This window comes from Theropithecus gelada, chromosome 8 (genome assembly GCF_003255815.1).
Source record: "Theropithecus gelada isolate Dixy chromosome 8, Tgel_1.0, whole genome shotgun sequence".
Classification (NCBI taxonomy): Eukaryota; Metazoa; Chordata; class Mammalia; order Primates; family Cercopithecidae; genus Theropithecus; species Theropithecus gelada.
Genome location: NC_037676.1, coordinates 87,771,895 through 87,785,949, shown reverse-complemented (window position 1 = coordinate 87,785,949; position 14,055 = coordinate 87,771,895). Strand labels below are relative to the sequence as shown.

General features: G+C 39.5%; 1 protein-coding gene across 4 annotated transcripts in view; it reads left to right on the top strand.

The window, feature by feature from the left end:
• Positions 1 to 14,055, top strand: part of CA1 (carbonic anhydrase 1) — a 51,211-nt gene that overhangs the window by 19,212 nt on the left and 17,944 nt on the right. Inside the window, exons 2-3 of one of the 4 annotated variants that reach the window (XM_025394397.1) lie at positions 8,778 to 8,831; positions 10,683 to 10,757. The gene's annotated coding sequence lies outside the window, so the exon portion shown is untranslated. Of the gene's footprint in view, positions 1 to 6,201; positions 6,208 to 8,777; positions 8,832 to 10,682; positions 10,758 to 14,055 lie in introns of all 4 variants that reach the window. The other 3 variants (XM_025394394.1, XM_025394393.1, XM_025394396.1) reach the window with 3 other exon arrangements.

The following is a 14,055-nucleotide window of genomic DNA, read 5'->3' as shown; positions in this document are numbered from 1 at the left end:
AAAGCTTTAATCTAGATTTCCCATTTTCTTTCTTTATTTTTTTCTTCCTGGAGGCAACTGTGATCACCTGAACAGGTAGTTACTTTTCTCAAGTGTATTGTTCATGTGACTGCTACCTAGTATGAATTTGTAAGTTACATGTTGCATTGCTATGCATATTTTTAAACATTATAAAATTGGTATTGTGCTATATACATTGTTCTCTAACTTTTCTTGATTATGTTTTTAAGAATTATGTATGTTGAGCATATAGTTCTGTTTATACTCTACTGTATAACAGTGGCACAATGTACTTGTCTGTTCTCCTGTTGGCTGATATGTAAGTGGTTTCTAGTTTTTAGCTACTAATGATTATGCTTCAAGAAGTATTTTTCCTTTTAAATGGATTTGAAGCAATAGTAAGTGTGGAAAACTTATTAGGTTGGTGCAAACATAATTATGGTTTTTGCCATTGAAAGTAATGGCAAAAACCGCAATTATCCTTGTACACCAACCAGATAGAATAAGGATGTATTGTTCTTCAGAGCTCATACGTAGTTGTAGTTGTCACAGAGGGTCATCTACAATTTGGGAAGAGTACTAAGAAGAAAAAGTTGCTTTCCTGGAATATCGCTTTCTTTCCTTTTATCTTCTCCTTAACTCTAATACAACTTTTCACCTACTCTCTTTCTGCCACCAAAACTCTCATATATTGCCAATCCATAGCCCATCCAGATCTTTATATTGGCAATAGCTTGCTTTTGGAATTAGGAAGACCTAAATTAAAATGCTGCCTCTACATCTGTGAAAGTTCAAACAAAGCTATATAGATCATTTGTACTTCATTTTTTCATCTGTAAAAATTTGAGTGATATTAATGACATTATAATATTATTGTGAGAATTAAGAGATAATATCTGGGAACTTATGGTGGACTGCACTCTTCCCATAGAAAGATGAGGTATATCTCCTCGTCTTGAATTTGGGGGCAGAGCAGGGTGAAGGGGTCTGTGACTAAGGGCCTCTCCAAGTAATTGCTCCAGCAGAGTAATTAGCTTTCTAAACAGATGCTCAGGCCTCCCAGAGAGTGTTCCTAAAGAAGGGAAGTAGAAGTTGCCAGTCTGATAAGGCCTAAGCCTGGGCACTGACGTCTGGTCTTTTCCACCATATTCCATTACTCAAAGCAGTGAAAGATATCTGGAATAGCCTCCTAACTGATCTTTTCAGTAATAAGTCTTCCCTTCCTTCAAACCTGTTAATTTCCATTGCATTTAACATACAGTAATTTGACATGTGTAAGGTTCTGAATGATTGTTTTCCTTCCTAAACCATCTCACACTACCTTCGCCTGCTCACTATGCCTCAGCTCTGTTTCAGCTTTCTTGCACATAGCAGACCATCCAAAAACTCAGTGGCTTAGAATGACAACTTTTTTTTTTCTTCTCACTGTTACAGGGTGGATGGGTGGATCTTTCTATTGGTTTTGCCTGGACTTTATTCACTGAGCAAATTTCAGCTGGGTGACTGAATTTCAGCTGGGACAGCTGGAATGTCAGCACCTTGCACTCCAAGTGGTATTTCCTCTTGAAGGAGACCACACCAGGCAGGACTTTCTCACGTGGCTCATCTGTGTTCTAAACAAGCACTTATCAAGCCTTCGCTTGTGTTGTTTGCTGATGTCCCATTGGCCAAATAAGTCATGTGGCCACGCCCTGAGTCGGTATGGGAGGGGACTACATAAGGGCATGGATAGCAGGAGGCAGGATTCATTGGAGGCCATTATCATTAACAAGACCCAAATGCCTCGTTTTATTTCGTAGAATGCATCTAGCTTTTCTTTTGCTTTGAGGTCTTTGCGTAGTCTTCCTTTTAATCATTCAACAAATATTGAGGCACCATCAGACACTGGACAAAATGTTCAGAGCTCTCAAGAATCTCAAGTTCTGAGAAAATAAACTAGGATAATGGGGAGAAAGTGACTGGCGAAAGTGGAGAGTGAAATGAAGTTTAGCGAGGTCAAGAAGGCCTTCTGAGGGGATGGCACTCCATCTGAAAGCTGGTGATGAGAAGGCACAGCAGCGAGGTGTCACAGAGGAGGAGTGTTCTGGCCACACCTCAACCTCGGTCATGGCTGTCCTGTCTCCTCTTGCTTTCCTCTTTGTAAGTAGCCCATTCCTGCCCTTACCACTGCTCACCAAGTTTATCCCTTTAGAAAATTCACCACAATTTTGGGTGATTTGCTGTTGCTCCTTGTTTAAGTCCCTCTTAAACTATAATGCTAATGAAGATAGAGTTGTTTCTGTATGTTTCTTGGATATTTTCATAGATCTATGCTTAGTTGACATTCAAAAACAATTGCTGAATGAATAAATAAATGAATTAACATAGTCACTCGCACAGGTTGAACGCATGACCACAGATGCTCAGGGTGAGATAGGCCAATTCTTCATGAGCCCAGACTACATTTGTCCGTCTCTCAGCTGGGACCAACCCACTGTGCAAGTTCTTTCTACCCTCCTGGGGGTTTCATTTCAGGGGCTCTTTGGACTCTTTGGAACTTCCCTGACTCTGAGCTGAGGTCAGTTGCTATCCTGTCCAGCCAAATAGGTTTCAATAAATGTTAAGTCCCAGAGACAAAGCTTTGGGGCTTTGCCCCTTTTCCTTTTAGGAAGTCTGCTGGGATTCATACACAAAATTTCTACCCCTTTTCCCTGCTACTTTCAAATTTGAAATAATAAAAAAAAGATTTTATTCTATTTCATTAGATACTACCTCTCATGAACAATGATAGCAGCTATCAATCATACTGTAAGTACCAGGTAACTAGACACCTGGCCTATATTATCATTAACCCTCACCACAATCCTGCAAGGTAGGATTCTTTTCCCCATTTTCAGATAAGGAAACAGAGGCCTATAGAGGTGAAGTAATTTCCACAATAAATCCGAGGAGTAAAAGGTAGGTCAGGTGTTCAGGCCTACTTGAGTCCAGATCTGATGATCTTCCTACCAGACACATTGCCTTCGTGTTGACCTGTTCCACATTGGGGATAAAAATACAGCTCCACTGTCTCTTATCTCCAGCTATGAAATCCAAAAATTTCTGAAAACCAAAGTATTCCTGAAAACACATGACCTGATTTGACCTGAACTCATCTGTGGCCTAACCTGACCTGACACAAAGCTATTTATAGTCTTTATTTATTGCATGCACCATGACTTTTCATACATTTGCTCCAAAAATAGTAACGTGTTCAATTACAAGGTGCTCCCCCAGACCCTGATAAGTGCATTCATATATAGTATTTGTGTTACATTGCTTTCAAAAAATCTGAGAAATTCTGAATTCTGAAACACATGTGGCCCCAGGGTTTTCAGGTGTGCAACTGGGATTCTGTAATAATAAATTATGTTTGTGAATGGTTTTAGAGCTCACGAAGTTTTTAAGGGTTGAGGAAATTTTATTTTGTTTTCCTCTAGTACACAAAGAAGAATTTAGGAGATTTATCTGTGCCTTATCTTCTTACTCTTCTATAAAGCAGTTTTATTCCTGATTTCAGGCTATTAATCATACTTGATCCCAACAGAAGTTTTGAATTATTTCTTCTTGCAGAAAGACATTTAGTTTTAAGATTAAGTAAAATAAAAAAAAAAAGGAAAGCACTTTTCAGAAGCATTGGTATTCACTTCAGTTAAACTAACTTAAAATTTTTAATTTCCTAAGATAATGGCTTAGAATAACACTAAAGTGAATATACCAAATGGATCCAACCATTAAAACGTATTCTAAAAATAGTGAATAAATATTTTTAAATGTAAGAAAATAATTATAACAAGAGTACCTTGCATTTATCAACTTGCAATTTATAAAACATTTTCACCTACCTGATCTCATACATAATAATAATTATTATTATTATAGGAAAGTTGCCATTCACTGAGTGCTATCTTTTCATGAAACACTTTATATACACTATTTACTCATCCTCACAACTGTGTAAGGTTATTATTATTTCTACCTCACAAACAAGAAAACTAAAGCTCAATGAGGCTAACACATTTGCTTCCAATTGCGCAAATAGAAGGTTAGAGTGAGTACATGAGAAAAGCTGTGTGTAGAAGGCATTTTCTTTTTGGTATTTTATTCTTACCAACATATGACAACATTCAATGTGTTTTTAATCTCAAGGTTCCTGATTGTCATGGAAAAAACTCTTGGGCTGGAGGCACAAAAAGTGGGATCAAATATCAACACTGCCACCCTGACATGGGACTTCTGGCAAGTGACAAAATATTTCAACTTCAATCTCCTCATTTGTGAAATGAAGGACATTATATTCAGTCCACATGTTGTCATGGGAATTATGTCAAATACTAGAAGGATTAAATGCTAGTAAAGGAAGCCAAGAAAGTCATGGCAGGCTGAGGTTCTTGATCTTTCAATGAGAAGAAAAGAAAAGTAGACCTGCAATTTATCACTGATCAAAATGGCTTGGTTCACACAGTAAGCTTAGCTTCAAGTTACATTAAAACAAAATAAATAAAATACACTTAATCACTTTTTTAAAATAAAAAGTATATACTTTTAAAAGTGAAAATTTAAACTTGGGCCAGGCATGGTGGCTCATGCCTATAATGCCCCTACTTGAGAGGCCGAGACAAGAGGATCCCTGGAGCCCAGGAGTTCAAGACCAGCCTGAGCAACATAGCAAGACTCTATCTCTACTAAAAGAAAACAAAAGGTAACTAGACATAATGGCGTGTACCTGTAGTCCCAGCTGCTCGGGAGGCTGAGGCAGGAGGATCGCTAGAGCCCGGGACCTGGGTGCTGCAGTAGTCACACCACTGCACTCCAGTCTGGGTGACAGAGCAAGACCCTGTCTTTTAAAAATTTGTTTTTAATTCTTAAATAAAAAAATAAGTGCACAAGTATGTTTGGTTGCTTTCTCACTAAGCTTTAAAGTTTCTTTCTTTGTACACTCATCTTCATATTTCAGTTAGAGAAAAGCAATTTTGGGGTGATGTTTCTCAGTGTTCGTGTGTACCAGTTCTTCCTTTGCAGCTACAGTTTTTCTCACACAGCAGTCAGTGATCTCAGTGCCCTGATTTGCTGCATTTCTCTCAGCCTCTGGTCCAAGCAGTCACTTGAGCCTGAATTCAACTAGTGGCCAGTATCAGGCCATAAAACAGGGTGAGATAAGAGGGTCCTGTAGTAGAAGCTGGACTGAGCTGGCAGGAAGGGAATGGGCAGAGCAGGGGCATGCATCCTGACACAGGCAGCAGTCAGTGGCGGTGATATAAGACCAACCACAGATCAAAGGCAAGGTCACAGTCTAGATTGGAAGACCGGGGCTAAGGTCCAGGGAGCTGAGTTGCTCTGGATGGCACAGGACAGAATGGAAAGCAGACATACAGGTATAGGTTGGACATTCAAGCTAACCTAAATCTAGCTTCCAGAAAAGACAGGTTCACACAAGTCTATTCCAGGACGTAACTAAGGTATGCTCCATTGGTTTTAAGACTGTGCTCACAAAACTTGTTTTCTTTCTTTATATCAAACACAAAAGCTGTCCTGGAGAGCTACTTATAAGGACAATGAGACTGCTCCTGCCTCCCCACCACCATACACTCCCTTCAGTCAGAAGCTAGTTCGCCACCTTGAAAGATCTCTCTTCTCTGTTGTCTCAACGACTTCCACTGGTGACTCCACCTTGAATCTGCTCTCAATCATGTAAAAGCCATCCTTGTTCTATAAGCTATTTGCTTTCCTTTACTTTGTATATATGTGAGGAAACAGATTTTTTTTTTTTTTTTTTTTGAGACGGAGTCTCGCTCTGTCGCCCAGCCTGTAGTGCAATGGCCGGATCTCAGCTCACTGCAAGCTCCACCTCCCGGGTTTACGCCATTCTCCTGCCTCAGCCTCCCGAGTAGCTGGACTACAGGCGCCCGCCACCTCGCCCGGCTAGTTTTTTGTATTTTTTAGTAGAGACGGGGTTTCACCGTGTTAGCCAGGATGGTCTTGATCTCCTGACTTCGTGATCCGCCCGTCTCGGCCTCCCAAAGAAACAGATATTTTTTTAAAGAGCTCTAAAAACAGATCATCCCAACAAGATTTTGTCTTCGCACTTTTTCTGGAAGCACGAATGGACTTCCCTGCTAAAACGTGGTACTCCAAGGTGTATCTAAGAAATGAATTTCCTTCCATTCAACTTTCCCTTTAAAGAAAGCTGTCACCTTTGCCTCTCTTTATATACGTTTTTCCTTATGTTAAAAAAAAAGAAAGAAAGAAAGAAAAATGGGCCAGGCACAGTAGCTCACGCCTATAATCCCAGCACTTTGGGAGGCCGAGGTGGGCAGATCACTTGAGGTCAGGAGTTTGATACTAGCCTGGCCAACATGGTGAAACCCCGTCCCTACTAAAAATACACACACACACAAAAATTAGCTGGGCGTGGCACAGGCCTGTAATCCCAGATACTCGGGAGGCTGAGCTGGGAGGATCTCTTGAACCCAGGAGGCAGAGGTTGCAGTGAGCTGAGATCCATGTCACTGCACTCCAGCCTAGGTGACAGAGTGAGACTCTGTCTCAAAAAATGAAAAGAAAAAAAAAAGTATGTATTACCTTTCCCTCCCTGTCAGGATAGTTATTAGAATCTAAGTAGTGAGAAGTCATTGAGAAGAACAAAAATCTATGTATTTATTTACAAGGTATTGATATTACTAGACCCCTTTTCCTGTATCCAGTAGTAGTCCTCTCCATATACAAGGAAATGTACCATTCATTTCAGCATTGTTTATAACAATGAGAAATAACCTAAATGTCCATTGACTGAGGAATGGCTAAACAATGGCAATCCATAAAACAGAACATTGCAAAGCCAAAAAAAAAAAAAAAAAAAATCTTTGTATAATGGCCAAATGCCAAGATAATGGGTTTCGGAGAAAAAGTAAAACAAAACATGTAAAACAAAAAGAAAAAAAAAATTACTATTTGTATAGTAATAGGGCCAAATTCTAATGTATAAGGGGGAAAAGTAAGGGACAAAAAAAGTGTATACAGTATGTATTATTTGTATTTTTTTCAAAAAAGCAAAATGATACATGCAGTTATACCCATGTATATGCATCCAATATCTCTTTAAATGTATGAAATACATTGATAACTTTGGTTTTTTCTGGAACGGAAAATAGGAGAAGATTTTTTGAATTTTGTACCCTTTTATATCTTTGAATTTGAAACCACATGAACATAGTACCCGTCCAACAAAATTAAATTAAGATCATAAATAAAAATATCCCTGGGTGGTTTTTCACAATGTGTGAGAAACTCAAGATGCAAATGCTACCCAAGTGAGCTGAGTTGCAAGTCTATAGCCTCATGTTAGTTATTCGTGTGGCACAAGATTAATGGCTCATGTTCTTCTTGCTTTCACTTTTCTCCCATTTAAGCCAGATAGTTCTGCTCAAATTTTTGACCACTGGAGAGCACACAGTGACCTTTGTTTCTGGCTCAAAACAGCCTGTACTCTCCCCTCTGGGTCTTGGGTGCCTCAGCAGTATTCTTCCCAGGCCTAAACTCTCAGCCTGTGGTCTAAGCAGTCACTTGAGCCCGAACTCAACTAGTGGTCAGCATCAGACCATAGAACAGGATGGTGTAAGAGGTCCTGGATTAGAAGCTAGGCTGAGTTTGTGACCAGTCTGTCCAACTTGGCAAAACCCCATCTCTACTAAAAATACAAAAATTAGCCAAGCATGGTGGCACATGCCTGTAGTCCCAGCTACTTGGAGGCTGAAGCACGAGAATCGTTTGAATCCGGGAGGCAGAGGCTGCAGTGAGCTGAGATCACACCACTGCACTCCAGCCTGGGCAACAGAGTGAGACTGTGTCTCAAAAAAAAAAAAAAATGGAGCTGGGGGCTGAGCTGGCAGGAAGGCGACGGGCAGAGCAGGGGCATGCATCCTGACACAGGCAGCAGTCAGTGGCTATGATATAAGACCAACCACAGGTCAAAGGCAAGGTCACAGTCCAAATTGGAAAACTGGGGCTAAGGTCCAGAGAGCTGAGTTGCTCCAGATGGCACAGGACAGAATGGAAAGCAGGCATACAGGTATTGGTTGGACATTCAAGCTAACCTAAACTAGCTTCCAGAAAAGCCAGAAAAAAAATCTAGCTTCACACATGTCTGTTCAGGATGTAACTAAGCTATGCCCCCTCAAATGGTTTTAAGCACTTTTCCTGCTGAGGATGTAGAGAGAGGGAGCCAGGATTCTGCAAGCGCCACTTGTAACATGTAGCGAGGCCAAATGTGATTCTCTCCCCTCCCACACTCAGTGCTGTCTAGCCCATATTTTACACCCTAAGAAGCCATGGGTCATTGAGTTCAAAACACACTTTCTCCATCCACCCCATGAGGTTAGGTTGAATGATTTGGGTGCAGACCTGGTGTTTAACGAGACAGGTTGGTGACATTAATGGTAATATGTAACTATGAGTTACAAAATCAACCCATAGCTAATTTCAACAACCAGAAGTTGTGGTGCCTGAGACAGTGTCCAGCTGCCATGGTACCATTTGTTTTGCTCCTTGTTCATATTATGATGAGGGGATTAAGTTGTGTTCAAATTAGCTTCCTCCAGACACTGCAGTTCAAGTCTTTCGTCAGTAGCTGCATTTTAATCCTACTGGGTTTAATAACAATACTAAAAATCTTTATGGTATGTCATTTAATCATCGACCTTTGCATGACTTCAACAGCAGCCTTACAAGTAACAAAGAATAAATCCTGTGCTTGCCTCTAGGTTTTCTGCAGAGGTAGTGAAAAGAACTGGATTTTCAAGTTCACTTTGGAAGAGGCAAGTAGGAAGGAGACTGAAAGCTGCTCATAAATCAGTAAATCAGTTGCTTTAGGCAGGACACCTGCCCTGTCAGTCTCAGCTACATCCAAATGGAAAAATGGGTGATCTAGGATTACCCTCAGGCAATGCCAATAGCCAAGGCACTAAAAGGTCACATCTATTATTGCTGGCATTTCTCTCCCCACTGGGCTGTTTTTTGAGTGGATGTGATACTCATCTCATACAGAAGGCATGTCCATCATGCTAGGGCAGTGCTGTCAATATTGGATCTAATAAAATAAACCCTATTTTTCTTTTCCACAAACTTCATTATACCTTATACCTAGCTGCTGCTAAAAGGTGATTCCTTTTTTCCTTACCACTCCAACATTACATTTTAGGGACATGAATCCTTAAGCAAAGTTTCATTTGCTGCCTCTGATTTTAAAGTCAAAATGAGTCTTTTAAAAACATTAACCAAAATAAATGGCACAGTGAGTGCCATACTCAGAAGAGGCTACATAAAGCCACGACATGAACAGTCAATGCTCCCTTGGAAGAAGCCACTGGCCTTTACTAATAATATCATGTTCGCCAGCAAACAATTTGGCACTGTTTGCGTAGTATCAGAAGTGGGGGGAGGACTAGAAACACAATCTTAACACACAAAAATAAATGTGGATAAAAAAGTGTAGCGACAGCTGTTGCCAGCTGCAAGCAACCACGCAGTAAAATCCTGTCCAGCTCTGCAGAGGACTGTATGAGGACTCTTGGAGCCTGAGATAGGAGCGACAAAAGATTGCATTGTAAGAACATCGAACGTGAACCCTGGCTAGCAAGCACCCCTAGGAATTACCAACAGGAGGAATTGAGAGCATTGCCAAGAATTCATCTTCCCCAGATCGAATCACTGCGTAAAATCAGCCCTATTTATTCTAAGAAGTCCACATGAATAAGCTTCATTCTAACTGAGCGGTTCTTAGTCTATGAGGCCCACAAGAACTCCTTTGGACTCCCCGGATCTCCATTTTAAAAGTGTTATTGACACAAACCTGGGGAGGTGTTTTTCCTGGAGTTCTTTCTCACCAGACTGGTTCTGGCTGCCTCCTGGGTGATGATGGAAAACTGAGGCACTTGCCAACATGTCATCCCCTCATTTTGCAACCCTCAGGCAGTTGCACAAAGGCTATGTGGAACTTTACCAACTAGTTAAAGGCAGAGTCTGGGACAGTCTTAAAGGAATTAGGACAACTGCAATGTCCAGGTGGTGCATATTAAGGAACTCCATCACCGGGCCAGATAAACTAGGTGCAAGGGGATGCAATTAAGAGCCTTTCATTCAACACCTTTTCACTCATAACCCTGGGATTTTGAAACGCAGAGCTTTTCAAGTCACACTTGAAAACTGTTGCCTAAGCAGCCTCTCCAGAGTTTTCTGATTCCAGAAGCTAAAAGAGCCCTAAGAAACCACAGGAGAAGCTGCCTTGCACTCTTTCTGTGGGAGTCACTGAGGACAGAGTTACATGGTATCAAAGATCTTTAAGAGGTCTGAAAATTCTTCACTTACTTAGAGCTAAACCCATCTTAGAAATCTGCTTATTTAATATATTTAGGTAACTGTCATTTGCCTGGAGCAACTTGAAAAAAAAAATGTTTAGAAAGTAAAACAGGAAATTCAGAATAAGACATGACCTTGACCAGCTAAATTAATTGCCCAAGTAATCTTTTGCATAAAGGAAACAGGATCAGGAAGGACTTTCATTCAAACCTTGCTATTTTGCCTTTAGCTAAGAGGACAGGATTCTTTTCTGAAATTTTGCTGTGAAGATCCTAATAAATAATTTTGCTTTTTTCTCCTTCCTATTCTAGAAATAGAAGGGAGGAGGATCTATTTTGTTCCATCCTGTGGGCTGATCCTTTACACCTAGGACTGGGAGAAATAAAGTAGATTTTTGTGGAAATGTAGAATATGCATTCACCAGCTACACTGGAATCAGCAAGCATAGATCACGAGTAGCTTGGTCTCTCCACACAAATGTGAGAATGGTAGGCCCTGAAAGAGCCTCAGTAGGGATGCCTGTGATAGCTTCGTGGGCTGGGCAGGCTGGCTGTGGAGATGCAAAAACCACAGCATGCAGCATGCATTCTCTCCAAAGATAATGATGGTCTATACCCCATCATCAGTGCCCATGGACAAAATCAAGCCAAAATTATAGGGTCTGTTTTAGGGAAACTACAATGATGTTGTGAGGTAATAGTTTCCCATATGACTAAACTCTTTTGTGATAATAAAGTAAAAAGTAATGAAAAAGTTATTGTTAGTTTGATTTTATAATTTACCATAGTGGGGAGAATTCTTGACCCAGAGTTTAAAGACTTGACATTCCACTTTTAACACTTCCATCTGACTTTGGACAAGCGGCTTAACTTTCTCATCTGTAAAAGCCTCTTTCTTCCTTTTGAAATGGAAATACTGATATTTGTTTTTCTTAGCCTCCGAACTTCTTAAAAGTTATACATTAAGATCATGTGAGTAAAGAAATTACCGGAGTAAAATGGTCTCATTCTATTGGGTTACTCTAAAAAGAAACTATTTCTATTTCTTTCTTTAAAAGCACCTGTTGTGTCCTTAGTGTAGAGGCTAAAAGTAAAAAGACTTTTTAAAAATCAGAAAGCACTTGTAATCATTCCATTTATTCCTTCCCCATTTATTAGAAAAACTCCAGGATGAGGGGGTCGGATTATGTCCCTTGGTTTCAAGGCTGATCAGCTAATGTACATCATCCAATTCTTGGAAGCTCAGACATAGCCTTGTGTCTTCCTTAACACCTGGCTGCATTTCAGTTTCAACCATAGCCCACAGTTTTCTATTAGTAGTAGTACACTCAGTAAAAAGTAAAAGCCGTCTTTTACTGTGCATCTGCTATGTGCATTAATCGCTAATCCTCATTTAGAAAATATTTTTAGGTATTTTATACTTATTAACCCAGGTTTATCATAAAGAAATAGCATTACTCAAAGAAATTGGGTTAGACAGATAAAAAAAATTTACAGTTAATACTAATGTAAAAATAACTGTGAAGCAAAAGACAGTCTAGAGACTAAAGGAGCATTGTAGATATTACATCATCCTCATTGTATGTCTTTGTTTACTCTTTTAAGATCAGTAAAGAAGACCTCTGTAATGTACGTTTTCTGTGAACTCTGCCCTTGAGTAATGAGTCGTTCTGCAAATCATTAGTTCAACTAGTGCTCTTGCCACTTTTCTTTGATAGATCTACTAAGACAAAGATCAGATAAAAGTAAATTAAAAAGACAATCTCCTGCATGCAACAATTGATATTTCCAGTACTAGAGCGCATTTAGTTATTGTGCCTGTCTTCACTTAATCATGGCTCTGACTTGAGCATTTGATTTAAAAACTACTGCAAAGCAAGTCACCACCCTGTATTTAGCATACTGACTCAATAGGTAAAAGGGCATCACAAAAAATGAATGAAAAAAAATTTCTTCACTGGAGTTAGGTACTAGTAAAAGCATTAAAAATTCAAGAAATTTTATGGGGAGAAATCTCATTTAGAAAAACAGTGAGTAGTTTTTGAAGTGGCTGTTGAAATGAATATTAATTCAGTATTCTTCCTGAAGGAGAAAGTAAGTCAAGAAAACAGCATTTAGGATTTTTAAAAATGTTTGTAAAAGTCTACAAATATGTTTTTAAAATATTACCTGGAAATATTTGTTAAAAACATAGATTCCCAGGTCTTGCATGCAGAGATTTTGATTCAGTAGTGTTATAATTATACATCACTTCAGTATAAATAACTTTTGTTCATATAATCTAATGCCTAATAGGAATGCTTGATAGTGTCCTAATCAGGACCTGCCCTCTTCAGAGGTGGCTACTTAGTTATTTGTAGTGAAATCAACACCTGAAGTTTTGTTATTTACTATAAAAGATGTTAGAAAGAATTTTGTACAATTAGTGGTATCAAGAGTACCTGAGAAGTAACTGAGAAGCAAAAATTTTCTGGACCCAGAAAATGTCTTGTATGAACATAGGAGTGGAGAAGCCCAGCACTCAAATGCCACTGATGGAGTATGTGAGGTCTAAGCCCCACTGAACCCAGCTCCCTGACCCAAAAGAGGTCTTGATGTCACTGATGTCTGTTTGGAGTGAGCTTTTCATGCAAGGTGCTCGTTGGTGAGCCTCACTTGCAGCCAACCCACCTGAAACAACAGGCAAGTCATATGACTATTTTCTGGCTATTTGCTTATAACACATGTACACTTGGGAAATTTGATTGTTGAAGACTTGCTTTCACTGAAATGTACCTCTTGGTAATTAGATTGTGGGGATGGAGTCATCTAACTCCCAGATACCTCTAACAAAGCTACCAATACTTACTAAAAGAGCTTATTTATTGATCGTCTAAACTGGCCAAGGCCATTCACAAAAATAAAGGATTGGTTGAGACACACACATTGTATTTTAATATCACTTCAGGTGACTTCGAAGCAGGTGATTTACAAACCACACATTGGGAACCCACTGGATTAAGAAAAGACATGTCATTACACATGTATTTTAGAAATCTAGTCTTTGATAAAAGGATTTGAGAGCTAACAAAGCTGATTTCAGGAGTAAGAAGACATTTTTTTTAAATCTTAAAAAGATTTTAGGTAGCTAGAACCCCCAAACAGATGCATGAAGGATGTTACAACAAGGTAACTAATAGAACTGACCTTCACTTCACTTAATATTTACATTGAGAACTTATCTTTTTTCATATTTACATGTAGGATTTAGTCTAATATACAGCAAACAGGTATCTGTGAAGCAAGTGCTTGAATTTTAGGCCACTTGCAATATTTGAACTATTTTGTTTTATATTATCATCTATTTGCCTGAGAGTTAAAATCAAAGTTTTTTTTTTTTTTTTTTTTTTTTGAGGCTTACGTTGATCATTTATATTAGTGCAGAATTTTCTTATTTATTTATTTAGAGATGGAGTTTCACTCTTGTTGCCCAGGCTGGAGTGCAGCGTCACAGTCTTGGCTCACTGCAACCTCTGGCTCCTGGGTTCAAGCGATTTTCCTACCTCAGCCTCCCAGGTAGCTGGGATTACAGGTGCCCACCACTACACCTGGCTAATTTTTTGTATTTTCAGTAGAGACGGGGTTTCATCATGTTGGCCAGGCTGGTCTCAAACTCCTGACCTCAGGTGATCCACCTGCTTCAGCT